This window comes from Vulpes vulpes, chromosome 12 (assembly GCF_048418805.1).
Source record: "Vulpes vulpes isolate BD-2025 chromosome 12, VulVul3, whole genome shotgun sequence".
NCBI classification, from domain to species: domain Eukaryota; kingdom Metazoa; phylum Chordata; class Mammalia; order Carnivora; family Canidae; genus Vulpes; species Vulpes vulpes.
The window spans coordinates 175386470-175395601 of NC_132791.1; the positions used below are offsets into that span (position 1 = coordinate 175386470).

The 9132-nt window shown below is 51.0% G+C and overlaps 1 long non-coding RNA gene across 1 annotated transcript; it reads left to right on the plus strand.

Annotated features, from left to right (window-relative positions):
- Positions 1–960: 960 nt before the first annotated feature.
- Positions 961–8790, plus strand: LOC112930127 (uncharacterized). The gene is made up of 3 exons (XR_003237055.2): positions 961–1251; positions 7094–7184; positions 8531–8790. It is a non-coding gene; the product is annotated as an uncharacterized lncRNA (long non-coding RNA).
- Positions 8791–9132: the final 342 nt, after the last annotated feature.

Genomic DNA, 9132 nt, shown 5'->3' on the forward strand with positions numbered 1-9132 from the left:
AGGGTCTCTTGATCTATGTAATAATGTGAATTGTTCTGTGCTGAATCTGGAATCTTTGAGATATCAGAATCATTGACAGTGTTTAGATTAACTCCCTATTTCCACTCGCAACTGCAAACAGAATAGCTAATGTTATGGCCGGTTCTCTTTCTAAATTTCTCTCCTGACCTTGGTTTTTCTTAATAGTTGTATTTAAATGCTCTTCCTTTTTCAAAATAATTGAGTTGCAAACTCATGGAGGGCAAAAATCAGTTTTATGCACGTTTCGCAGATTGCCTGTTGGACCGAACCACTGGAATACCACGCACCGCCAACCAAACCCCTGGAGAAAGTTCCAGTGTTCCACCTGTCTCTAACCTTCTGAACCCGACAGACCACCTCCACGAACAGAAACTCTCCCCGAGGCTGAGAAAGAGAAGCTAACAGTACCTTCTCTGAAGATTTCCAGGATCTCAGAGCAGAACAACCGCCCCCCAGACCACACGAGCCCGAGTCCTCCATCTGTCCTTCTTAGACTGAGTCTGTCCTTCGTCGTGTCGGTCATGGAGCCGAGGTACTACATCGGGTGGATTATCCTGGCGACCCGCCCCTCTTTTCACCCGGCTTCTCCAACCATGCCCATCCCTTCCCTTTCATTTACAATCCTATCAAGATGACCTTTTCCTAAACCCACGTTAGCAAATATCTAGGACCCAATTCTCCAGAGAAACAAGTTAAGAATAAGTTACAGCCCCAAATTTAACATCTAGAATCGGTCCTTTCATCCAGCACTTAAACACAACACCGCTTCTTTCTTGGCTACTTTATGGTCCTTGGGGCCCAGAGACCCCAGCCAGTGCACGGGAGAACAGGTCCACCTGCCCCAGGGGCCACCTGCAGGAAGCCAACCGGCCACCCCCCGGGCCTCGGCAGCCAGGCCAGGAAGCCCAACAGCAGCACCTCTGGCAACTGTCCCCACGCTCCTGGGACTTGATTAATAACTGACAGTCTTCCTCATGTTGGCCCTCACTTCCACCTTTGGACCCACACGGCAGAGCCGTAGCCAACGCACCAGCAGAAAGCAGCCCTCCCCAGCCACACAGGGGGCTCCTCGGGGCAGCCCCCACCACAGCTTCCCCGAGCCCACAGCCTCCAGCCAGGGCCGCTGGCATCGTGGGCTGTTTGCACCATGAAGCTTTTCTTCTCTGTCTGCCTTGGAGAATCTGCCAAATGTGCGAGCCGGTAGCGGACTCCCTGGAGGAGTAACTCTGAGTAAGTAGCTCCGGCCTGTGCTCGTCCAGGTGGCGGCACTGACTTCCACAGGGGAGCCAGAGGCAACGCTCCCGCCTGATTGGCACTTGAAGAGATTGCGATGGGACTGTTCCCTACGCAGGACCACAAATCCTGCTCTTCCTCGTTTCGGGGGCTGATTCTTTTCAGTAACGTGGGCCTATATAATAATTCATCCCCTGTCTCAGCATATATGCTGTGCTCCTTATCCAACTCTACAAATACTGGCATAGGGCAACTTGACTCCTAGCTTGTGCTATGTAATACATGGGATTCATTTTATTAGATTATCTCTTAATTCTTGCTTGCATTTTTATTTCTACTAATTTCATTTACTTTGCTACTTAATTTTATTTCTACTAATTTAATTCTATTAATCTATGTGGATTCCAACCTATCAGAAATGCCAATATGCTACGAATTGAAATATAATCATGTAAGGATTAGATTCTTATTTTCCATGTGTGTCATGTTCACGTGGAAAACTCAGAAGTGATTTCCCAACAAAATTAGTCAATTACTCAGGAGGCTGCTGCATTGCAAAGAGAAACAGCTGGTCACTCAGCCACACAGGACATCACTGGACGGTGTACAGCGACTCCCTACCTCAGGCCAAGGTATCAGAGGACAAAGGCTGAGCGAGTGTCTCCAGCTCCTTCCATGTCCCATCTTTCACTGGTCAAAATTTTCCCTACTGGGAGTTAACATTTCCAGCTCTTGTCATCTGAGCATTTCAGACGTTTACTGGTAAAGCCATAAGGCACCCTCTGCTGTACCATATGGCACCACTTCCTTCTTGCCCAGACGTAGTGGGAGCAAACAGAGCCTTGGTGGATCCATCAAGTCAGAACTGCTTGCTGTACCTTCTGGGTCTCTCATCCAGTGGTGACATAGGAGTCCTTCCAGATGCCAGCACTCACCTTGGGGGCCCGGCAGGGAGATAAGAGAGCCCATGCTACTAGTGGGTGATGTCTCAGAGGTCACAGTTTGGAGGTGGCAGCCAAAGCGGAGACTCACTCCATAAACAAGTAGTCAAAGCTCAAGACACAATGAGGCCAAGAAACATTTGATCCTTAGACATTTAACATGAGGAGATACTGACAATCGAAGTGTCAGCACAGTAAAACATCCTGAAAAAATCATTCTATACAACTAGAAATAGAAAGCTGTAGTACCCCAGAATTTATGTTGCTGGAATATATAGCCACCTGTCCTCCCAACAGAGTGAGCAGAATAAAATCAAAATATTTAATAATGGCAACGTCCAAACAATTTGTCCTCAGCTGGTGTCGGTACAGAGAAGTAACAGTGAAAATTGAGTCGATCTACCCACTCAGATTAAGGACTGAGGTTAGGCTGGCCAGGCCTGAGATAAAACATAGAACATAAGACATTTCCAAAGCTTGAAAGTAGTTATTTTTGGGGAAAAGTTCGCTATCACCTTTGACATATAAACATATTCCTACACACACAACAATGAAAGAGCATCCATTCAAGGAAAAGTCATGCTAAATGAGCTGCCACAGTTTTTACCTGTTTAACTGAATAATACTATTGATATTTTAATTAATATGCATGTGTTACAAGAACTTAGAGAACCTCAATTGGAAAAGGATTACCAAGTGAGTCTGCAGGTCAGTCTCTGAGTTATGAATGAATTAGGTCGTGGAGCCCATGTGCTCTTGTAAGATTCTGATCATCAAAAATGGTCCTGAAGCATATTAATAGGAGGACATTAACGCTGATACCTGTGGGATATGCAAATATTTGGCGATCAGATTACTTTCCCTCTGTAGGTCTCCAATGCCCATGGCTTGTAGCACAGCAATGAGCTCCTTTGTGTTCAACGTGGTTTCAGATACAGGAAGGCCTTGCTGTCACCTCTGTTCCCTCCGTCCCAGTCCTGTCCTCCTCCCCGACCCCCAGGGAGGCTCTTCCCACGCTTCGTGGTTTACCTTCCCCAGACTACATCGTGCACTTCGCCCTTAACCCGCCAGAGGAGACCGCTCACCAGGCCGAGCAGTCTGGCGCCTCCACATGCCTGAGCTGAGCTGGACGCCTGCGCTGATTAAGGACAGTGACTGGAGCTGCCACAGGATGTAACAAATCACAAAGCGCTTGGAGCCAGGTGTGGTTTAAAGTACTAAGCCCCATGATGCCGGGAATAAGGGACCTCTCTGAGGAGTGAGGCTTCCTAGCTCAAACCGGGAGTTCCCCGCCTGCATCAGAATACAGAGCCAAGAGTCCTAACAAGACCCCAAACAGGGGGAGCCTGAGCAAGGCGGCAGCCGATTTCCCCGCTGCCTCTGCAAGGATCCTAAGGTGACACCTGGTGTGGCAGCTCTAAGGGCCAAGGACTCAGGCTCCTCCTTTCTTACTGTTCTCCCCTGGGCCTCTGGTCTGCAGGAGGGAGGTGGCCCCGAGTCAGCTGACAGGAGGGACTCCTAGCAGGGAACACACCCCTCTGTGTGGAGGGCGCAGGCAGGGCTGTGCTAGGGGGCCCAGGGCCAGCTGTCACGTGATTTGTTAAACACAGCTTTTATTACAAATTCAATTACAGAAACCCACAGTTTATATTAAAAACGAGGGCGCCCTTCCTAATGGTGTATTTTACTGTTGTCTATGCTCTTACAGTTGGTTATTTACTCCCAATGTTCACGCCCACGTTTCTCCCAGGATATGCTCCTGCGTGTTTGTCCGACAGCGGAGAAACTTCAGTTGGTGGCATGAGACCAATCACGGTGGCTGTATGTACACCGCAGACAGTGGCAATTCAGCTTCCATGTATTGTTTTGTTGATTCTCTAGACCAGCAGCTGGCCAACAGGTTCACACCTGTCTTTCTGTCCTTAATCTAAGCCCTTGTTACGTTTTAAAATATGAAAGGAAGAGAGAAAATAGGGGACCGGGACTGCCTGGATGTGGCTGCAAACCTGAACTACAGGCCAGCAGGCCCTTTCCGAACCTGCTCCCGAGCTGGCGGAAAGTAGTCAAGAGCCAAGGAGCCTGAAAAGCCTCCCTGCTGGCTGACAGCTGGGGTCCCCGGGCTCACGGAGGCCGCACCTTCCTGGTCACCTGGGCCCTGGAGCCTCAAAGCCAGCAAGGGCGAGACCCCGCGGGTCAGATCCCTCCCGGGGTTTGCGTCCGTGCAGCGAGCGCCCAGCCCCGTGGAGGCCCAGGGAGGCCCAGGGAGGCCCGGAGAGGCCCGGCCCGCGGCCACCCGCCCTGGGGTCAGCTGCGCCCGAGGCCCTGATGAGAGCGGCCTGACCCACCCCCAGGGCTCCGCGGTCCGGCCCTGTCCGGCCCCTGGCTCGGCTCTAGAGCTCCGCCTCCTACGAGGGGGCCTCCTACTCTCCGGCCCACCCCCTCGTGTTTCCTTCCCGGGAACGTGCCGGGGGCCCCGGGTAGGCTGCACCTGCTGCACCTGCTGCCCCTGGGCGAAGGCGTCACCGCCCCCCCCCCCCCCCCCCCCCGCACACCCCTGCCGGGCCGTGGGAGCCGGGGCCAGGCCTCCCCCTGCTGGGTGTGGTCCTTGTTCCCAGCCCCTCGGGCAAGTCCCCCCTTCGCTCGCCCACCTGCGACCCCCCCCCCCCCCCCCCCCCCCCCGCTCTCCCTCTTTGCTCCTGTGTCTCCCGGACCCCGAAGACCGATTCAACCCCGGGAGGGGCGCCCCCCCCACACCGTCTCTCGGCCGAGGCCCCAAGAGCGCGGCTGCAACCCTCCAGCGCGCCCCCCCCCACCCCCCCCCGGGCGGCGGTGCCCGCGGTGCCGGCCGAGCTGGCCTCGTCTGCAGGGTCCCGCGGAGCAGCTGAGCTGAGCCTTGCAGGGGGCCGTGTCTACGCGCCCCGAGCGCCGCGGTCGGCCGCCTGCGTGGACGGCCCGGAGCCTCCGCGTCTGATTCGGGCTTCTCTGGAAGCGGAGCTGGCGGGTCCGGAGGACGGTCCACGAGGGCCCACTCGGGCCAGCACGAGGGCGGGAGCGGCCAGGTGTGCCGGGCAGACGCCCCACCTGCCGCTCGCTCGCCCGCCTGCCTCCACGCCCCGAGCCTTTCCCCCAGGACGAGGACCTGCCCCGCGGGGACAAGGCCACGGGCCGCAGGGACCGCGCCGGAGCCCCTGTCCGCAGCCGGGCCGCGGGGGCCGTGGCGGTGTCCGCTCGGGCAGCAGGAGCGCGGCCAGGGCTCGGCCGACCAGCTCCCCGCTCGGGCACAGCCACCGCGCTCCGGCTCCAGGCCCCGCCGCGCCCCGCGCTGGGATGCTGGCGACGCCCTGGAGTTTGCACAAATGACCTCTTAAGGATTGTTCGTGTCTCAGGTGGTCCTTGGATAGTTCTGGGTCGGAGGCGGTGGCACAGGAGGCCCCCGACCTCCCCAGGAGCCAGAGCAACGGCCACGGCGCCCGCTGGTCCCCAGGGGCCCTCTCGGTCCAGGGTCCTGGCGCCAGGGCCGGGCCTGAGGACGCTGCGGGATCTACGAGGGCTTCTCCGGAGGGTTCAGAACCGGAACCGACCGGGCTAGAGCGGGTCTGACTCAAGCTGGAGGGGAGCCCGCCAGAGGCCTCGGGTGAATGAAATTTTAAGGGAGAACAAGCAGGTGAAACATATCAAAGATAATCCTGAATTAGGGTGGCCTCAGTGGAGAACTTTTAACCTAGATAAGCTTATCCATTTAGAAGCTGCCCTAGAGCAAAAGGGGTCTCAGGCAAGCACTCACCATAAAGGGAAGGGGGAAAGTTACTTTTCCTCCTTTACAGTTTTTCAAGGATGAGAGCCCAGGGACACCCCACTCATTACAGAGCCTGCAGATGGGATCCTGGGAAAACTGGCCTAAGCTGGCATCAAAAGTCCAAAAAACAAAAAAAGTAAAATCAACAAATCACTAAAGTAGTAACTTGGTAAAAAAGCTTATCATGCACCTACCAAAAAGACAGTTGCAAAGCAGTGCTAGTTAGGTCATTTTTTGAGAGACCCCTACCGTCTCCTAAAATAAAGTGACTTTGCAATAACCAACTCTTTTTAGCCTGGTGTAAGTTCCTTGTTCCTGCTCCCCTTTAACCTAGAAGTCTTTCACTTTGTACAGCTCCTCAGGGCAACTTTCTATCTGCCAGATTGGATGCTGCCTCAATAATGAATCATTGAAGAAAGCCAGTAAGATCTTTAAATTTTATTCAGTTGAATTGTTTTCTTAAAAAGTGAAGCAAAAAAAAGGGGGTATTATATAAGATAGATGAGTCACTGACCTCTACTTCTGAAACCAATAATACATTTTATGTTGATTGATTGAATTAAAAAAAGAAAAAAAAGCCAGACCAACCTGGATGGAATAGGAAAGAATGCAGCATGCTGTGGCATACAGAACAAGAATTCTAGACTCCATATAGGAAGCCCCGGGCTTGAATAGTAGCTCTATCCTGGTTTTTCTATGTTGTTTTTTTAAAGATTTTATTTATTCATGAGAAACAGAGAGAGGCAGAAACACAGGCAGAGGGAGAAGCAGGCTCCATGCAGAGAGCCCAATGTGGGACTGGATCCCAGAACCCCAGGATCATGGGGAGCCAAAGGGAGAAACTCAGTCTCTGAGTCACCCAGGTGCCCCTCTATCCTGATTGTTAAGCGATCATCAGTTTTCCTTTCCTGACAGAAACCTATGGTGTTGATTAGGATTGCTGTGGGACTGCTCAAGTGGTGACACAAAGCAAATATGAAAATTCTTTGTAATGATGGTAGCTGTCTCCAACAGAGTGCTCCTGCTGTGCCGAGTCTTGTCTTAGGCACTTTCTCTATATTATCTGTTTCCTTAACTCTCACAACAATGCTGTGCTTTACAGAGGAGGAACCTGAGGCTCAGAGAAGCTAAACAACCCGGTGAAGTCACAGAGCAGGTGTAGGGCCGAGCAGTCTGGCCCCAGGAGCCCACAGGTCAGTCGCCCAGCCTGCCCCATGGCCTGGGCAGAGGATGCAATACCCCAGAATGTCTACTGAGGTCGCTGGGACTCTCCCTCACCCACCCCTCTGTGGGAACCCGTCAAGTCCCTCTGGCTCCTCTGCCGGCTTCCCACAGTTGGCTCCAGTCTACCTCAGGTTCCCTGAGGCATGCTCTTCAGCTTTTGCAAATGCTGAGCTGCCCCGGGGCCATTCACATGTGAACTTGAAAGACAAAGGAGCAAAGTTCTGAGAAAAAAATGACAGGAAATGAATACAAGCCCTGCAGACAGAGGCAGTAAGCAGGGGGCAGAGGGAGGGTAGCTGAGCCAAGAGAACAAATAGCAAATCAAAAGCCAACGGGCCAAACTAAAAGGCATTCTATGGAATGGAAGATGTTGGCAAATGACACATCAGATTAAGGGCTAGTATTCAAGATCAGTAAAGAATTTACCAAACTCAACACTCAAAAAAAAAAAAAACAAAAAACAAAAACAAAAAAACAAAAAAAAACAGTCTAGTCAAGAAATGGGTAGAAGACATGAACAGACATTTCTCCAAAGAAGACCTACACATGGCCAACAGACACATGAAAAAATGCTCCACATCACTTAGCATCAGGTAAATACAAATCAAAACCATAGTGAGATACCACCTCACATGGGTCAGAATGGCTAAAATTAACAGGAAACAGCAAATGTTGGCAAGGATGCGGAGAGAGGGGACCCTCTTGCACTGTTGGTGGGAATGCAGGCTGATGCAGCCACTCTGGACAACAATTTGGAGGTTCTGCAAGAAGTTAAAGATACAGCTACCCTATGACCCAGCAATTGCACTACTGGGTATTTACCCCAAAGATACAAAGGTAGTGATGCAAAGGGGCACGGGCACCCCAATGTTCATAGCAGCAATGTTCCCCATAGCCAAACCGTGGAGTCAAGATGTTCGTTGACAGATGAACAGATAAAGATGTGGTATATAAATATATATATATACACAATGGGATATTACTCAGCCATCAGAAAGGACCAATACTTACCATTTACATATATGTGGATGACACTAGAGGGTATTATGCTGAGTGAAATAAATCAATTAGAGAAAGACAATCATATGGCGTCACTTAACATGTAATTTAGAATGTTCTAGCCACATTAAAAAAAATTAAGAAAAAACAAGGTGAAATTAACCTTAACATTTTATGTAAGCCAGTATGGTCATTAAATATTATGACTACACCTACTCACAAAATAGTATCATTTACATATGTAATCAACATAAGAATTATTCATTAATAATTTTGCATTATTAATAATGCATTTTAATTTTTTTCCTTCTTCCAGGATTTTGAAATCTGGCAGGCATTTTGTACTTGGGGCATGCCTCAGTTTGGACCAGCTAATGCCACTCTAAGTGCTCAGTAGCCCCACGTGGCCGGCCTGGAGCTGTCATGCTGGACAGTGCAGCTCCCACCTACGACTCCATCTTTTAAAGGTTCACTTCTCACACTGCTGTTCCACAGTCCCAAATATCGGTCTCCTGTCCTTTTAGTCTCCCATTCCAAGCCCACAACCCCAACGGAATAAAGATGAAAAGACTAAAAGGATTCCCTGACTGGAACACCGCTTGATCCTCTCCTTCCCCGGGAGGGGGTGGTGGGGAATAATTTGACAACTGCCCTTAACCTACAAGCAGATGACAAGGGAAGTGTGTGAGAGTGAAGAAGCAACCACTCCAAGTATGAACTTTTGGGGAACTCCAGGAATATGGAATAAGCCAGTGTTTATTTTATATGAGAGAGAAGAAAAACGGTTAAGAATAAGAACTACGGGCACATGGAAACAATGAAAAATTAATCATCAGTAGCTTCAGATCCAAGGAAGTTCAGTGGATTCCGTGCATGTACAAAAATATCCGGGCGATGGCTGAAAGGGGCATCTGTTTT